General features: G+C 44.4%; 1 protein-coding gene across 2 annotated transcripts in view; it reads right to left on the reverse strand.

Annotated features, from left to right (window-relative positions):
• The window catches only part of CBS (cystathionine beta-synthase), a 656,282-nt gene that overhangs the window by 624,258 nt on the left and 12,061 nt on the right, over positions 1-19,963 (reverse strand). The gene's annotated exons all lie outside the window — the stretch shown is intronic.

Below are 19,963 nucleotides of genomic sequence, written 5' to 3' on the forward strand. Positions count from 1 at the left end.
CATTGCATAGCCATAACTGCATGCATACCCATGACATAACTGTGGATTGTGACCCACGATGCTGAGGTGTATACACACCAAACCATGCTGTGTCATGTGACAGGTCACTGGAGGACCTACAGATGACACTCCTGCACAACTACTACAGGGTCTTAGCTGCCTGGCAACCATGTCCACACATAGCAGACTTGTCAATTCACCATGTCCCACATGACATTGAGGTACCACACACATGAGGTGCACAGCTAAAGGTGATGTCCTACAGCAGCAAGGGAAATGTACAGTATCTGTGGCCGGATGTGGTGTCAATGTCTGTGGAAGCTGTACAGGTGACTACTGTCATGCTAGGACAGTCGTGATGTTCAACACATCTTATATGGTAGACTTCAGTGACACCTCCACTAGCTGTGCACAGGCTTTTAGGATGTCCAGTGTACCACATCAACTGTATAATCAGTCAACTAAGGCTATAATTGGACCATGTGTGGACAATGTGCAACATGGTGTATACACATCACATCTACTGTGTGGCTACATGTCTCTGGCCATCCCCCATGGCCATGTGTGCACATGTGTTGGCCAAATGTGTGTGATGGCCATCTATCTCACATGTCTGTGTTGTCTCATATGACATACACCCATAGATGTCAGATATGTCACCATCCACAGGGCTATGCAGACAACGGGTTGTATGTTTGGTATGTGGGGTATGGGTTATGGGATAGTGTGACAATATTGCAGCCAGAACACTGTGTGTCTGGGACATGTCAGATGGCGCATCACAATGTGTGCATCCATTCCAGGGGCATATAACACAATGGTGACTCCTGTGGGCTGCCCATATCACAGCTCACTGTGTGGTACTGTTTGCGTACCACACGTGTTGTTGCAATGTATAGTACATATGCCTACATTGTACAACACCTCCACCGTTGTATGCACAGCTGTCCACACATGTAGCAATGACAAATACTGTGGTTTCATGTCGGCGTATCATTTTGTTTGTATATATTGCACATGGGTGACCAGTGTGAATGCTGGGTGATGCAACCTGCATATCGTGACTTGAACGAATGTCAAGTGTACAAGTGTTAACTGGCCACATGGCGAATAGATCTATGCTTTAACATGCCTGATACTGATGAGTCTCACCTGCAATGGGCTGATGTCTGTGTGGCACACCAGAGGTACCTGTATAGGGGTGACACAGCAGTATGAACATTATCCATGACTGTATGACAGCCACAGGGTGCACTGTGCATGTTAACACATTCGCCTGTACAATAGCATATAGTATGCACATGTGTGCATACACAGGGTAGCATACTGTAGTATGCAGCATGTGTGTCAACATACCTTGCATATTATGTTACATTACATAATGTACAGTGACACATGCAACTAAATGGGATATAATAGCCATATGTGCAGTACTGACTTACCAGGCAACATCAGGCACATTGGTTGGGAGACACCCACCTCCACGATGGCAGCTAGTGTTTGTGGATGCTGTTCTGAGGGTGTTCCCAGACTGGCCAGTAGCTCCTCGGTGTGTGCGAGTGGAGGCTGGGTTGGTGGCCCACCACCTGTTCCACCTTGTTCCCTGGCGATTGCAGTGGCACGCTGTTTTGCATGTCATATCAGGTCCATGCAGTGTCTGCGCACTTGCTGGTAGATGTGGTTATAGCCACCCACATCATTCACCCTCCTGCGAAGATCCTGCCACAGGTCGTCATGCTGCTGGGCATGCTGTGGCACATGGCTGAACAACACCTCATAGTTCTCATGGAGGTATGGGATGAGGACATCATCCTCCTGGCGGCTGTACGGTGGCAGGCGTGTACGAGGCATTATCTAAGAAATAATGATGGTGACAGGTCACAGTATCAGAGATGTACAGAGATACTGCTGCACATACATTTCTAGTAAATCTAGTACATCTGCACAGTTATCTTTGCAAATCATCATGACACTGACGACTGACATGTTTGTGTCACACACATGTAACACCCATTATGCATTGGATATCATCACCATATACGTGTGTCACCTCATTACATTGTTCATACTCCATGTGAATGCTGTCTTGATGTGGGCATGTCTGTTTGTCTGCACTGGTGTTCTTACCTATCAGCACATGCCTGGATGTGTCCACGGTAATGCTGTTGACCTTGATGCTGTGTATATGTCACATATCAACACATACACTGCCTTAATGGACTTGAGCAGTGACAATGCACACATATGCATGAAAACCTTTACATGCATGTGTTTTGCCATATACATCTGCACGGCACTGTACAGCTGTTCAGCATCCTGCCATGGATCACCTGTGTTGCACATGTGATAGACATGGGACAATGGCTTGAGCAGTGACAATGCACACATATGCATGAAAACCTTTACATGCATGTGTTTTGCCATATACATCTGCACGGCACTGTACAACTGTTCAGCATCCTGCCATGGATCACCTGTGTTGCACATGTGATAGACATGGGACAATGGCTAGTTGGATGTCATTTGCAGGGATGGTTATCAACTATAGCATGTACGGGCAAGGTTTCCTAGCTGTATCCGACAGCCATGTTGCCACCACGAGGTGCATCAGTGCCACATTACTGATCCTGACAGTTGATACTACATCTACCATGCGGCCATCACACCATGTATGACACAGATGACATGTGCAGCTTTGATGGACAGGGTTGCATGGTATGGCGGGAGTATGTCACATGGATGGCACAGGGATCTGTCCAGCATGTGGCGATCCTAGTAGTAGGACGGTGGCTGTCCATGACGTATGTCTTTCAGATCAGGATATGTACATGTAGCATGTCCAACATCATAGTGTAGCACATGTCTTTATGCAAGGTAGACAGCATGCTGCATAGTGGAGGTGAGGATGGATTGTGAAGGCTGGTATCGCCCATCCACGCATGGCCAATACCCCTTAAAGGGGATATGTAATCCAATATTGGGTCACCTGAGTGCTGTGTATGCCTGTCCAATGATCTCCATGCTCATGGATGGCACCGTCATGACATGGGTACCTCGCATGACTACCTAAGTGGCCTGGAGACATCACCAACTCAGGGAGGTGAACTGCACAGCACCATCCCTTACACAGTGTCCATAATGTTGACCGCAGCCTAGGTGGTAGTGAATGGGTACAGGGATATTCACCTAGTGGTGACAATGCTGATATCATCCGTCAGAATATGCACATAGGTCACACACCTCACCCACAAAGCCCATTCTGTATGTTGTTCACAACACTGAGACAGTTATTGCTCATAAGTCATGGCCATTCACATCCTTACATACACAGATGCCTCACATTTGTCTGTGTGGTATGGGCTACAATGAGGGTGGAGTACAACACATTAACCCTGTTTTACTGTAGCTGGCACTAGTGTGATATGCACATGTCACTCTGGCACCTTTTGTAGTGTCGATTCTGTCAACAGTCCACTGGTAGAACACTCCTGTGACATACAAAGGTATATGTAGTCAAACATCCATACTGTCATGTACATCTGTACTGCTAACATCTACATTGATAATGGTTCATGGACTTGCAGACCATACTCAGCAGGGTTATAGTGCGGTGCCACCAATTATGACTGTCATCACCACTTGTGGGTTGATATTATCCAACACCCTATCTGTATTGTATGTTCATGCACAGCACTTGTTCAGAACTTGTGAGCACTTCATGAGCTACTGATTAATATAGCACCCATTCCACACCATTTCTCACAAGTACACTGTATGTCCTTACATTTCCAGCTTGCTTACAGTACAACAGCTGTTGTACACACATAACTCACATATCTTGTGAGACATGGTTGTATATACAGGCATAACCAACTGTCATGTACCAGTGCTATTGCCTGTCTATATGATGAATATGTCGTACATGTGGCAATAGAGCAATTGTCTCATGTACACAGTCAATGCTCACCTCCCAACATAAGACACTACAGCCTGTGGGAGATGCACACATGCAGCCCTGGTGGGGGTAATGCTGTCACCAACCCTGACTGCACCTGACAATCATGCGGGGATGTGTAACATTCGCAACACACCCCACTCATCACATAGTCTCAAGATCTCCACCACCACAGGCCACACATACGAGTACAACTTGTGCAGTACCTCTCCATACTCTGTGTAGGCACCAAAAGCAGCCCCCATCACCAAACACAACAACAATAACTTATAGCCCACAGACTCATGTGTGCCCATCACATACAGCTAATAGGGTATTATAACATACACAACACACCTGTCATAGGTGACTCTGTAGGCGGTCACACTGATGTTCCACTCAGCAGGCTACACAAGGTGATAGTCGCTTACATCTACAACTGGTTCTGCAACATAACCTATGCACCCATGCCACACCTCACCAGGTACAATTTGGACTGTCATTCTCCTTGTTAGTGTGACTGCCCTGTGATGCAACTGCACAGACTACATGTGCAGGGACATGCAGTAGCTCACCGGTCTTGAAGCCCTGAAGGTATGGGCCAAGCCCTGGGGAGCATTATGCATTCATCCGGACCGGATACCACTGTACAACGACTGACTGTGTCACTTCAACAGTTGCCTATGCTTCTGCTGTCATTCCACAGGCATCTGGAATCTGTCTGCTTTGACTGACATGGTCAACAAAACACGATGCTTTGGCACAGATGACCTGCACCTGTCAGCCCTGGGAGTACAGAGAACATGCAAGGCTCTTGCTGCTTCTATACTGCCTGTCTTGCACAGTTTCCAATAACATTCACCACCAGAACGGGAACAGGCAAGCCAAACATGGGGTCATGTGACAATGCTTGACATCTTCATCTCTGACGCACGCAGGCAAGGCACTCCTTATAATGGACCACTTCAATATCTCTGCAGTGACTGGGACCTGCCTCTAGGCTCTGCAGAGCACACCTGCAATGACAGGTTATACACAGACCATACCTTTCAGTCATGTAACCTGGACCAGCACACCCACGGCTGAGATGTTCCCATATTCCACTATGTTGTACACACATCCTGGCTAGTTACTTAGCACAATGCATCAGAGGTGCTCCACGTACAACTAACTGTGGCCAGAACTGCTATACACATTGTAACAAGCTACAGATTTAACAACATACCCCACGGTTACCAGACCTCATTTCTTGGTGTACTGGACAGTAGGGCTCAGACAGGTACTACTGATGTGAGATTGACACCACCCCACACTTAACTGGGATAGCTACTCATGTACCGACACATTAGGCCAACGCTGTCCGGGATTCATAACCTCCACTCGGCTGGATCAACCCATACACACCACCTCTAAGACCAACAATATCCTTGACATGGACACTACCAACATGTGACTGGTTTTCCACACCTGGGATTATCCCCTCATTGGTGGATTCCGAACATATGCTAATCACCCTTGTTATCCACATCCCGGCATACACAGTACAAGAGTACTACAACGCCTACTACAGACGTCTTATGACAGCAGTAGTTAACGTCATGACACCCGTGCAGATGGACAATGCACATACAAACGCTGAAACATACCCCAGTGCACTTCATTAGCACTTACACGACTGCATGGATCATGCTATTCCACACAGAGCCATGATGGCACCCACCAGATAACGGACACCACTCTGGGGGTTCAGTTCCATGGACATAATTTACAACAACAGGTGGAGGCTGTTGCAAAGTGGAGTACAATCCCATGGGTGGGGTAGCTCACTGGTCAGCCTCAGTAGGGCTACAGGATCCCTTATCACATACTCCAACACTAGCTATGTAAACATTACTGCGACACATTCTAGGGTGTACCACAAGGCATTATGGAGTTATGTCAGTAGTCAATGGCAATACCCACATCTGCTCTGACATACAACAGTTACTCAGGAACATTACAGAACCAGGTGATGTTGGCAACATGCTGGCGGATGGGTTCACTGCTAACATTACACCCTCTCACTCCCTACAGGGCCACAATCCATGCAGGAACACTGCGGTGTCCCTGCAGTCACACCTACATAGTACTAACCTGCACACTATATGGCCTGGAACACTGGCCACATGTGACCGTCCAACATCCCAGGCTGTGATTTACACAAACCTCTGAACGACATGTCTCCCCACTTGGCCACCATATTCAGTAATAGCCTTGTATCAGACATTGTGGCCCCTGAATGGCACACAGCAACAGTTATCACACTCCACACAGGTGGTGCCACAATGCACGAGGGGTACTATTGCCCTACACATACACACCTGACTGGACTGTTCTGCAAGGCTATGGGGCACATCATCATGGAAGTCATTCACAGAGACATTGGTGGGCTCCGCTCCTTTGCTGCCACCCAGGTTGGACTTGTTAGGGCCATAGCATGTCTCCTACACCTGGTGGACTCCTTTCATACAGTTACCAGGGTAGTTAATGACGGTAAGGGGGTCCACACAGAATACATTGTCCTTTCATTGCCTTTCAGCACAGTTCTCCATTCTGGTATTGACAACATACACATCCACCTGCACATCGACCCCTATGTCTCAGGATGTTATGCAAAGTGGCTCACGGACAGGACACACACAATGAGGATAGCATAACATAGTACCTACTGTATTTCACTTACAGTTGGCATACCACAGTCCTCAGTCATAGGGCCCCCCATGTTTGGCATATGCTTCCCTGAGGTACAGGCTAGCACAGAGGGACTTTCCCTGCCTAGCTTTACAGACAAATGCATACAAAGCACCATGCTGATACTGACTCCCTCCATAAGGGTGTCACAGTGACGGATACCTGATATCAATATCATGGCCTCAAGCTGCATGACACATGGTGCATGAACATCACCATTCAGCCACCGACTATCACATAGGTGGTAGTCCCTACATACATGTCACATTGTACATGATCATAGTACACACGTATGTCGCACCCACTCCTGTGATAACCATATTGCCACTGTGGCATGGATATCCTTCTACGTGGCCACACTTATCTGTACTGGGTTTGTAGCTGGAACATAGGCACCCATTGAACCTCTGAACTCCAGACGTATACACACATTCAAGGGTACAACACCCCGTTTAGAGTGTACCTTACACAACAGCTACGGCTTTACATACCACAACATTAACACGCCATGACGTTTATTGAGCTCGACGGTTGAAGTATGTGGCAGAACTACGGACACCACGTCTGTACACATTTGCATACTACATACTCGGGGGTGACCTCTGCTGAACAGACAGGGCCCATGTCCACAACAATATTAATGGATATACTCCACATAAGCGACATAAGCAAATGCCACTGTGAGCAACATGCTCATGGATATGTGCACACACGAAATGATGAGTGGGATGTGCTTGAGGGTTACATTCCCAAACCAGACACTCACCATGCTTTGGAACATGATTCCTATGTACATCATGCAGGGACACTCAGTAGCACTGCTCATGTGATACCTCACTTGGTGGATGGGAGACGCATGTACGCCAGGGATCACTACAGTGGCTGTACTGTGCAGAGGTGCAGGTAACACATGGCTCTGCTGCTCACAGACAGGACACTACCCTAGAGAGGTGCCGCTGGTGTGAACACTGTAGTTGTGCTTACACATAGACTTGCCAGACTGCATAGTACCCCACTATGAACCTGTGAAGCTATTACATGTCCTTTGTGCATGGTTAATTGAGTAGCCCTTCCATTTGGATTAGCTATCATGTTATTACAGTGTCCCATGACTACAAGCCATATGTATCCTGTTATTGTATATTGTACATGCCAATAGACGATACCTTTGGTATGCATGATATGCCTGTTATGCTGTGTAGCATATCTGACATATCTACCTACAATACTGTACATTACACATATTTTACATAGTATCCCATAATGCAAAGCATACTTGCACAGCAGGACCACCTTAGACATGTCATTTTCGTTATATGCCCATACACATGCCTACTGTGACAGTATATCAACATATACTATCCCCTGCTATGGCACATACTTATTGGACATACCCTACCACTGACGGCGGGTGGTATGGAATTGTTCTGTTTAAAGCCCTCATGTAGCATCCCTTGTGGTGCCTGTGATGTTGACCTTGTGGCCCACTGCAGGACACAATTTCTACAAGCGTTACTATGCTCAGCAAGACATCACTACATAAATACCTATTCCCACTTTATGCATTGCGGACACAATACAAAACAGGCTATACATACACCAACATAATTAATACAAAACAGGCTATACATACACTTACATACCGAGTGTTCTACATACCTTGTTATCATTCTGGACTTTCGTAACTATCTCTCTTACACTGTTTAAACAGTTCTATGGTATGCGCATACGGTTTGAATGTCTGGCAAGTCATCGTTATATACGTCGATACCTGTAACATGTGGTTTCCTGCCGCCAATTGGTGTTCCTGATTGACTTATTACTTGCACATCAGCTGTGCAGCCACTCCATTCACCAATTACGCGACAACAGTGGGGTATAATTGAATTCTCCACTTGGGCTTGCCCATTTGCCCTACCTTTGGGGAGACTGCCTGTATTGTGTTTTGTTATGTGTAATTGCAACTGCTATGTGTAGAGACACGTACAGTTTGGATTCATGTCCCCCGTGGATTGTGTGTGACGGCTAGAGTATGTGGTTCTACATATGAGTGTACCTGTCATCCCAACTGTCTGATTAGGGACTATTGCAAACAAAACCTGTAACATCACCATTTATTCCATTATACAACGGCTACGATTTCACAAGGCGCCTTTAAATGTGTCTCTCACAAGGTAGGTTAACGCTTCTACAGATGTAATTGACTGACTGGAGGTTTGTGCTGTAATTACAGTCTGTATTGCTATAGTTTCTAGTGTGAGGGATGTAGGTGGGTGTATGTAGCATATACAGGTTTGTGGGGCTTGCATTTCTACATATTCCATATATGTGTGTGGGCTCCTTCCCTAATTAAAGAGCTATCAGTTAGTAGACTTTTGTTACGGGATTATACATTGAACCGTGGTTAATTGGTTTCTATATAGTATGCAGGTGAGGTTGATACTTTCATACCGCCGGAATTACAGTGATATGTAAAGGGATGTTTCTAAATGAGAGCTGTCCCGTGTATTTCTGTCCCAGATATTTGCAGTCATTGCAGTTGTGTTGGTAACTGAACCTCTTTGGCATGGGTTGCCACCTTTTCAAATGGCCATTACGGGACACTGTCGGGACACATATCGGTGTTTGCAGGCCGACACATACCCACAGTCAGTACACAGGACAGCACATACTTTTATCCTCAATACATACATACTTATTGTTGTGGGACTTTGGCTACTTATCATATTGCATGTAACATTTACGTTTCTTACATACAGGCATAACTATTTAATGCAAGTATTACATAATATATGGGACATAATAATGTCCTACAATCTCGGACAGTTGCCCTTTGTAATGTTTTATGTCAGGACACAACTGCCCAGGGAGGGGCTGTCCCTCCTAATGTGGGACAGGTGGTAACTGTATGCCTACGGCTAGCTATACCCACAACTACCGTAATGATCTACCTCTGCGTTGGCACTAAACAGACACATGATGCAGACACACACACATTACAGTCACACAGAAACGCACACGGCACCCTCAACACACACATACACAGACTACGGGAATCACAAACACAGTTGAACACAGTACCTACGTGGACCACAACACCGGCAGCGGTAACTAAATGTCCCTTCTTATCATGATAATATTACTTGCGGTTCTAGTGTTCCGGTACTGTGTTCTTTTGATCTTTCAGCCTCGTGGTTACACGTGCTGGTATGTGACACATTCCATAGTTGGTGGTATCCTATTTATTTGTACCTCCAAGGTTTTATGAATGTCGTTGACCTATCTATATATTTGAAGATATCGGTGAATCCGTATATATCAACATATATCTCTCTATCACCCTTTCTATCTGTATTATATATATATATATATATATATATATATATATATATATATATATATATATATATATACACACACATACACATACACATATATATATATATATATACATATACACATACATATACATATATATACACACATACATATATAGGTTCATAGGTACATATATAGGTTCATACTAGGCTATCTGCCCAAGGGCATTTATAAGCCTAGCCCATAGTTATGTGGCTTTCGCCACCCCTTTAGTTTGAATAAAAACTATGCCTATCATTTTGCTGTGCCTCTGTCGAGCAGTGACACTGAAGTAATCCCTGGGGTATATCTGCGATCTCCCATCCATTGGTCAAGATTTCTCTTGAACAAGGCCAGCGAGGTGCTCTGCCTCACATATACCGGGATTTTATTCCACAGCATAGGGTGTCTTTGGGTGATGAATCTATCCCTCCAGCACGTCCTATTAATAGCCGTGTCGAGGTTTAAGTCTCTCGCCCTTGTGGCTCTGATGGATCTAGATTTTTTGAGGTGAAGCATATTCATCAAATCTGGGTTTGACATGGCCTTGTATGTTAGGCAAAGGTCACCTCTGAGCAAGCGGTAAGCGACTGAATAGAGCTGGAGTTCTTTCAGTCGGGCAGCATAGGACAGATGTTTGAGACCCTTTATCCTTTTGGTGAGGAACTTTTGTGGCCTCTCCAGCTGCTGCAAGTGTCGGGTCAGATACATTCGAATGGGGCATTGTACTCAATCATTGGTCTGATGAGTGATGAGTATAGGAGACTATGACCTCCCTTGATCTAGATGAGAATCCCTTCATGATAAGGTGGGCAATGTAGAAGGTCTTCCTAACTACTTTAGCTACATGGGTGTCGAATGACAGACTACTATCAACCTGGGTCCCCAGGTCCCTGATAACTTCTTCTGTGCTCAGTGGATTGCCACCTATTTGGTAGCTAGGGGTAACCTTGTTTTTCCCGAAGGGTATGACTATGCATTTTTGGCATTTAACTTTAGGCCATGGCTCTGGCACCAGTTATCCGTTTCTGTGAGACCCTTCTGAAGGATATCTGTGTCAGATGTGTTTTACTATGGCCCAGTTTGCAGTCATCTGCAAACTTTGTTCCATAACCCTCCTGGTTTGCTTGTACTTGGAAAGTAGATACCAAACAAGAGTGGGCCCAGGACTGAGCCCTGTGGTACACCACTTGTGACAGGCTTTGAGTCTGACATGGCGCCAGCAACTCTGACCCTGTGGGTTCTGTCACTCAGCCAGTTTGCAACCCATCTTGTGATGTATGTGTTAACATTTAAGCTGATGAGTTTTTCAATGATACCCTAGTGGGGTATTGTATCGAAGGCCTTCGCCAGATCGAGGTAGGCTGTATGGACTGCCTTTCCCTCATCAATGGCTTTGGTGACTGTTTCGAAAAAGTCAACCAAGTTTAGAAGGCATGATCTGCCTTTGACAAAGCCAAACTGGGATGGATCCAAAGTCTGCAAATTTCCTATGTCTTTATTTATGAGGTCCATTATGATCCTCTCCATGGCTTTGCAGATAAGGCTTGTCAAGCTAATGGACGGTAATTTCCAGGGTCGGTGGAGGCACCGCCTTTGTGAAGTGGGACCACAGTTGCAGTGCGCCACTCCTGAGTGCGTATCCAGAGGTAAGACTATGATTAAACAGCTGTCCTAGCTGTGGGTTTAATTCCTCGTTGAGTTCGTGGAGCACACAGCCGGGGACACCATCAGGTCCCATGGATGCTGTGTTTTTGCTTTGGAGAGAGTTCTCACTTGGGCGTTGGAGATGTTTGGGGGGCTGCAATCGCTTGGTATAGATATCTCTCCTTTTGGGGGGGGGAGAAGTTTGCACTGAACCTGTCAGCCAGTATGTTGGCAATGTCTGTAGGATCAGTAATCTTCACATCATTTTGAACTAGTTCTGAGCATATCTGGGAGTTTCCTCCCAGGTTTCTAACATAGCTAAAGAAGGCCTTATGATTGTCTTTTGAGTCTTTAGCTATTTTTCTCTCAAAATTTGCTTTGGATGATTTTATGAGAGCTCTTAGTTTTTTTACTTATAGTGATCAAGGGTGTCTTACCTTTTAAGGATTTTGCTCTATCTTGTAGTAGCTTCCTCCTTTTGTTGTAGAGTTTGTTTATGGCTGGGGTCCACCAGACTGGATGCTTGCCTTTGGTACAAAGAGTCTTTGTTTTGCTTGGGATTGCCTTATCCATGCAGTCCTGCAGGTGCTGGTAGAAGGCATTTGTAAGTGATTCAGCGGCTTGAGTACTGTTTTCCGCTCGGGGCCTTAAAGGAGACCACACTAGTCTTTAGAAGTGTGAAGTCGGCTTCGAGAAGTTTTTACTGTGGTCTTTTTATTTCAGGTGGGGTGGGATGAGGACCTCCAGCGAGATTAGTTGTGATCTGATCTCACCAGTGAGGGTATACTTCGGTGTTGAACATTGTGCTCCCATGTTCGTGATGATGAGATCAAGTATGTTTTCTCCTCTTGTGGGGATGGTGACTAGTTGTTCCATGGCATTTGAGTTTATGAATTCCAGGAACTTTTGGGCTAGGTTGTTTGGGCTTGAGTAGTGTTCCCAGTCTATATTAGGGTAATTGAAGTCACCTAGTATGATGGTGTTTGGTGATACATTTATCCCCTCTAGTGTTTTCAGGAAGGCCATGTGAGGTTCCTGAGTTTGTGAGGGTGGCCTGTAACATGCTACAATTTGCAGAGCAGTCTTGCCTATGGTTAATTGCACCTGGATGGTCTCCGATGCATCGTGCGTTGCCACCAGTCTTGAGGTGTGGGTGTCCTTGATGAATCTGGATACCCAGCCGCCTTTCTTCGTATTGACCCGGATTTTGGGGCGGAGCATGATAAGAGGTAAAACCTGATAGTGCTGGGGTGCTCTCAGGAGCCTTGAACCAGGTTTCTGTCACTGCACAGACATCGATGTTCTCCATACTGAGAAGGACCTCAAGTGCGTGCATTTTGAGATTTAGACTTCTGGCATTGAGCAGCATTACCCTTAGTTTTTTTCCTTTTTTGTGTTCTAGGGTGGTAGGTTTAGAATTTGAGCCTTGCCTAAAAAATGCACTATGGGGGTGGCAAGAGCCTTTGCCAATATCCGGAATCCCAGGGGTGACAGGTGCAAGCCGTCCCTTGCGAAGCAGCATGGCTTGTCCAGCATGTCATCCCAGGCAGACAGACATTGGATCCCGTTTGAATGACACCAGAGTTTAAGCCAATTGTTAAAGCTGATCATCTTATCTCTGTATTGTGGCATCATTCTTGGTGAAGGTAGGATACTGCTCAAGGTCAGGGTCATACCTGCCTGGGCTACATAATCAGAGAGCTCCTCAATGTCTCTTTTCATGTAGTCCAAGGAGGTACATCTCAGGTCGTTTACACCAGCGTGGACAATGACTGAGTCGTATTTGTACCTGCTGTTGAGAGACCTGAGTGCTTGCGTTATGTGGCGTGTTCTAGCGCCCGACAGGCAGCTTACTGTGACCTTCTCCTTACTCAGTCTGGTGAGCGGGATGTCAGTGTGTCTGACTATGGAGTCACCAATGACTAGTGTGTCTGGCATTGTGTTTGGCCTTAAGGGCTGTGACTGTTTGACACTCTGACTGTGAGGACTATGTGTTGCAGGTCTATGTGTTGCAGGTGTTGTGTTCTGAGGTGGTGGTTGTTTGGGTGTCTGCTTTGGTGGCCTCTGCTGTTTTGGTAGATTTTTGATCAGAGCCGAGTATGTCTTTGTGTGTTTATGTGTATGATTTGAGGTTGTGATTGTACTATGTGAGACTGGGTCTATAGTGTGTGTGGTAACCTTCTCCTCCTGACTGGTCTTGCCAGTCCTATGTTGAGAGAGCTCAGCCTCCAGTTTGGCCGTATAGTTGCATCTCTCGCATGTATTTGTGTTTTGTGGGAGGAGGAGAGGGTTGTCTGTGTACATGAGGCAATTGTAACATTGCCTCAATATTCCCAGGTTCACCAGCTGAGCAGGAGAGGACACTAGCAACTGATCCCTCGACATGCTAGAAGGACTAGACAAAAAAACTTTAAAAGAGATTCCGGGGGACGTGGGTGACCGAGAAATGGGGGTTTGCCTTTTTTGGGGTGCTATCTATAAGAGTGCCGTATCAAGGAAATAAGTACTCTAGGAGCAAGTGCTAGGTTTAACAGATAGAGAAAAGTCTACTTGGAGTCAAGTAGAGATGATCTTTTTAGGTATTAGAGAAAGTGCTAGTAACAGGGATGCTTAAAGGTAAGATTGAAAAGAATGCACTCTGCAGTGTGCACTAGAGAAGTTAGATATGAAAGTAGGTAACTTGAGTTTTACCTGTTTAAAAGTTAAGGTTTAGTGGAGAGTTACTATTTTTAAAACAGCAAGATGGACTGAAAGGGGTGGTTACTTTTGTATTTTGGTACTATGAAATACTGTAGGATGGCCAATAAATTTAAATAATTTAAGGGGTGGGATTTCAAAAGTGATGGTTTTGTGATTACTCACATAAGCCAGTGAAAGTAGAGAGAAATGAGATATATGGTCAGATTAACATAAGAGGCGGGCAACTAGAAAGACAGTGGTATTTAACAAGACAACTTAAATGGGTAGGAGGGAGGGAAAAAATTCTGCCCGACTCAGAACAGAGAGAGCTGTGGTTATAGCGCTGTGCTGTATGGTACATCCTTAATCCGGGGGGACATTTGTGATTCAGTATTACCTGCCTCATTTGCATGGCATTGACTACTAATTCATAGTTACCATGCCGAACACTGTCACTGACCCTTAGCAATCCTTGCAGCTTGGTTGTGGTGTACCATGCATACAAATCAGTATTTCACCATAATACGCAATGGTATTACACTGCGATTTTATGAAATTTGTATATATTTTCTTTGTGTTCCAGTTTGCGCACACATGCCCTGCGGTTGTACTTTGCATTATTGTGGCCATGACATTAAATGTTTTTTAGGTGTTGTGCATCTTTTCTTATGCCATTGGCTGTGTATTTAGCCATTGGCATATGTTAACTTTGTAATACATGAGACTGGGCCGCTTCCATAGCTCCGATGTTCTGTTTGGGAAAATGTAAACAGTGTTTTTTGGTTTACATTTCCGTGGGCTTATGCTACACCTGCACCACTTCATGAAACGCTATATACCTCCATTTGCATGGTGCTGCACTGCGCATGGGTTGATTAGCATACCTAAGCTGAGGGCTGTGCAGTTCTGGCGTACGCCAGTAGTGCACATGGGATTGGATCGTACCTGAATCGCTCAACGGCCATATTTGGTGCTATACTGCCTACGCTATGCCTGCGCCTGGCGCAAGCTTCATGAATCCCGGGGAGAATCTCTTCTAAGGGAATGAAAAACCTCTGTGCCCTCCCACTGAAAACACTGGCCAATTCTAGCAATCATTTTAGAGAAACAGAAAACCTCACAGGGAGAATCAGAAACTGAGCTCTCCTAGAAGTCTGAATCAGAAATCTAAGAAGAAGAAAAAACATGTACCCATCCTTGCATCTTCCTGTTCACATTCAGAATATTGAATCTCTTCAGGAAAAGAAATATCCCTCTTTCTTTTACCTGAAACTACTTTACAAGAAGGATCAAAGAGCCTTAATTAAAGATGGAGCCAGACACAGTTAACTACTCGTATCCAAAGAAATTTGTGGAGAGATAAATACATTCTTGGTTTTCATTTTTTTTTTTTTTTACAGGAAAAATGAGGCCAACCATGTTACTAATGGCAGCAGTAGCTTTATCAGAGATGGTACACCATTCTGATACAAGAAGGAAACATTCCCTGTTCCCTCTTCCAGGAACAACAACAGTGGCTCTCCCTTGCCAGCTGAGGGAACCAACAACCAGAGGATGTGGCTAACCCCTGGTCCATAGTAGTTGTAGGTGCTATACCAGAGGGACCTAGGGTGAAAAATGCGTGGCCTAAGGTACAATAAATGGCCACAGCAGAGTTACCCACTGAGGCAAATTGCTAGCCTGTTGTAGTGGCAAAAGCTGTTTGCTTATTTTATTTATTTATTTTTTTTTGTGGCTGGAAGAAGAACTTGACTCTGGAACCAGTAGTCTGTTCCACGGACAAGCGAAAAATGATGCCTTTTTCCCAGGGAAGGCAAGCAACAAATGACAGTAAACACCACCAGTCTACAAAAGTTTTTACAGGAAAACTCAGTCAAAACCATTTTAAACCACTATGCCACCACTACAAAAGTAAGATAAACACAATTTCTCCACAGAAAATTTTTTTTCAGTTACTTTACACCACTTTTAAACTGATAGAAAAAATGAGTACTCTGTTTAAAAGTTAACTACAGTCTTGTGACAGTCGATTACAACACAACACTCCTAGCATTAAAATAACTTTTCTGAAGAGGAAAGTAAGAAAACAGCAACAAAAATAAGAAAATGGAAGTTTTCTTTCCCCAAAGGGAATTTACCTGTCTGACAAAAGAACTACATAAGCCAAACCTCGATCCTCAAAGGCTTCAGAGGAGTGTACTCTTTGGTGGCAATAAGATCTGCAGGACTTTGTGCCCTAACTTGTCTTTTAGTCAGCTCAGATTGAGCTACCTGCCAGATGGGTGTGCGGAAGGTGCCTTGAAGCTTTGGAAGCTGGACAGCTGTTATACAGGAAGTATATATTTATTTATTTTACATTTGTTAACGGGGGGTGTCTGACTGAGCTGAAAAGGCCCTTTTTCAGCAGAGGCCCGGGGAGAAAAGCTCCACAAAGAAAAATTACAGATACATTTAGTAGGACATGATCAGTATACACACAAATTACAAAAGACATGTTTTACAGTGGTATGCGGCACATCAGCAGTTACAGTGGAGAGAACAAACAAAAAAATATTAATTTAAAAATAAAGGTAATTAATAGATTTGTGGTGTACAGCTGAAATCTGGAACATAGGTAGAATACATACATAGTACACTAGTACACAGGTACAGTACATACATTTTAGATTAGCAAGTGTTTGTGAGTAAGAGTGAAAACTATTATCAAGTACTCTAGGTTTAGCATGTGTACCTTGTCTGCTTTCACTAGCCTGGGGAGCAATCATGGCACTGCCATCTTTGCTTGAGATGTTGCTTAATGAGGTTTTTAAAGGAGGCTTTGGATGATGTGTTTTGTATGCTAGTGGGGAGAGAGTTCCATTTTTTACCCACTGAACTACTATATAGTGTCTCCAAAGCTATTGTAGCTGTTGGCGACTTCTAGTAGTAGTTTGCTTGATGATCTAAGAGGCCTTTTGGCTGAGTGATGTTGTACTAGGTTTTTGAGGGCAGGACACTTATTGGGGAGGTAATAGATAGAGACAGAGCTGATTGTAAGTTAGGAGGTTGGGCAGTACAAGCCAGTGGAGCTGTCTCAAAGCAGTACAGTGATGAGTTCTATGTGAGCAATTTGCAGCAACGTGGGTAATTCTGTTATAGCAGGCTTCCATTTTGCTTAGTTCAGTTTTGTTGAGATTAGTCAGAATGGGAGATGCATAGAGTAGGGTGGATAGAAGTTAGGAGCGAGCAATGGCTGATCTTGTGTTGTTGGTAAGAAATGGTTTGATACGGTAGAGTGATCCCAGTTTGGCATGTACTTTTTTAATAGTTAAGTTGAGATGACTATCAAATTTTAGGTGGGAGTCTATGGTTATTCCCAATAGCTTAGCCTGTGCCACTGGAGTGATTGGAGTAGCATTTGTGGAGTAGATAGTGAATTGACTGTATCAGTGTTTTGTTAGAACTGGTTATAATCATAAGCTGAGTTTTCTTTGGATTGAGGATAGGTTGGGCTTTGGTAAGGTAGTTTTCAATGTCAGAGAATGCTAGCTGAGTTGTTTGCAGGAGGGTGGGAATGTTTTGTGCGGCACAGATTAAGGTAATTTCATCTACATACTGAATGATAGATGCATGCTATGTGGAGGTATGGAGGTCATTTGTGAAGACTGTGAATAGTAGTGGTCCTAAGATAGAACCCTGTGGGACTCCTATAGTTATGGGCAGATGAGGAGAGAGAGACTTTTCCCATTTCACAGCTTGGTACCTGTCAGTTAAGTAGCTTTGGAACCAGGTAAGAGTGAAATTTCATAGGCGACATTGGTTTTGCTTGTTTAGCAGGATTTGGTGTGAGACTGTGTCAAATGCTTTGGACATATCCAAAAAAGAGTTGACACCTGTAGGCCTTCATTTCTGAGACAGTTTACTGTGTCTGTGAAGCAGAGGAGGGCTGTAGTGGTACTATGGGCAGGTCTGAAACCATGCTGAGTAGGTGACAGGATGTTGCTGTCTAGCAGATAGTTTAGCATCTGGGCATGGATGCATTTTTCTAGGATTTTGGCCAGGGGGGAGAGTAAAGCAATGGGTCTGTAGTTATTAAGTTCAGTGGAGGTCCCGCCTTTATGTATGGGTGTAACATAGGATATTTTCCAGAGTTTGGGCACATAGTTTTCAACAACTGATCTGTTTATGAGAGTGGAGACTGGGATGGCAATAGCATCTTTTGTGAGTTTCAAGAAATAGCTGGGGAGTAAGTTGGCTGCTGTTGACGAGGTTTTTAGTTTGGAGAGCATGCTTTTGATTGAAGTGGTGGAAACTGTTTTGAGGGTAAAGCTTGTATTAGTGTTATTTGTGTTGGGGGGATAGTGAGGAAGGAACTGTCCTGTGATACTAAGGATATAATTGAGTTCACAAAGTGGGAGTTGAATTGTGTTTCGATGGGAACTTTAGTGTCAGGGGTGGTTGGTTTGGGGGTAGCCTTTTGGGTGGATTTTAGTAGCTGGTCTACATTTTTCCAAAATTTTTGGGGGTTTTGTTGGTATTTAGTTTGTAATGTTGTGTAGTAGGATTTTTGTCCGGCCTAATGCATTTTTTTGCACGGTTGCGCAGTTCTTGGTACTTAGTTAGGCTTTGTGTTTGTTTGTTTTTTTTGATAGTAAAGCCAGGCAGTGTCTCTGGACTTGAATTTTTGTTTGGATTCTTTACTGAGCCAGGGGTTTGTAGAGGTTCTAACCTTGATTTTGCACAATGGAGCGACAGTGTCTAGGTGTTATAGAAATGTTTCGTTGAAATATGCTACAGCCTGGTCAAGTGGGAGGGTTTTAGGGGGGTCCAGTCACAGAGTAAAGTGTTGAGGACCTCAGGAGAGAATGTTTGTGTGTTTCTAGTGGATATATAGTTAGTGGTTTTGCATATGCTTGTTCTACTACGTATAAAGTATATTATGCTGTGGTCACTTAAGGTGTCTGGAAAACTGCCTGTGCGAGGGTACAATGTGGGGTTGTTAGTTAGGACCCAGTCAAGGATGGATTCCCTTTTGGATTTTTTTATCACATCTAGTTGGAATTTGGACTAGCTGCTGGTAGCCATAGAGATTTATTAGATTACTTGGTGGTTCTGATATACAGGTGAACCAATCTAGGTTGAAGTCCCCCAGAATAAGAGTTTCTTGTGAGTATGTGGAAGAACAGCAGGATAAGAAGTCTTCGAGGCTAGCAGGTGTATTACCAGGTGGAATATAGATCACAATTGTGGTGACGACCTTTTTAGGGTGAAGTTGAAGTTGTGAGATAAGTATGTCCCAATTATTGGGGGAGGGGTAGGAGTATGGTAATTGATGGACAGTTAAGTTGGACTTGTACAGTAAGGCAGTTCCACCCCCTTTACGAAGTGGTCTGTCTTGTCTAATGATATTGTAGCCGGTAGGGAGAATATACCCGTATAGCTAAGGCTACTGCAGCAGTGATCAATATGATGAGTATACAAGGGTATGAAAAGGCACTTTTGTGGAAATGTGTGCAGATGCTCATGTCATGTGAAAAGCAGCTGCTGAACTCCAGTGACACTGAATAACCTCAGTACAGGTGAAGCGGACTTCTGACTTAGATAATAATTGTCTGTCCAAGTTTAGAGCACTTATCA

Source organism: Protopterus annectens, chromosome 5.part0 (assembly GCF_019279795.1).
Source record: "Protopterus annectens isolate FY-2018-M chromosome 5.part0, PAN1.0, whole genome shotgun sequence".
In the NCBI taxonomy this organism is placed as follows: Eukaryota; Metazoa; Chordata; order Ceratodontiformes; family Protopteridae; genus Protopterus; species Protopterus annectens.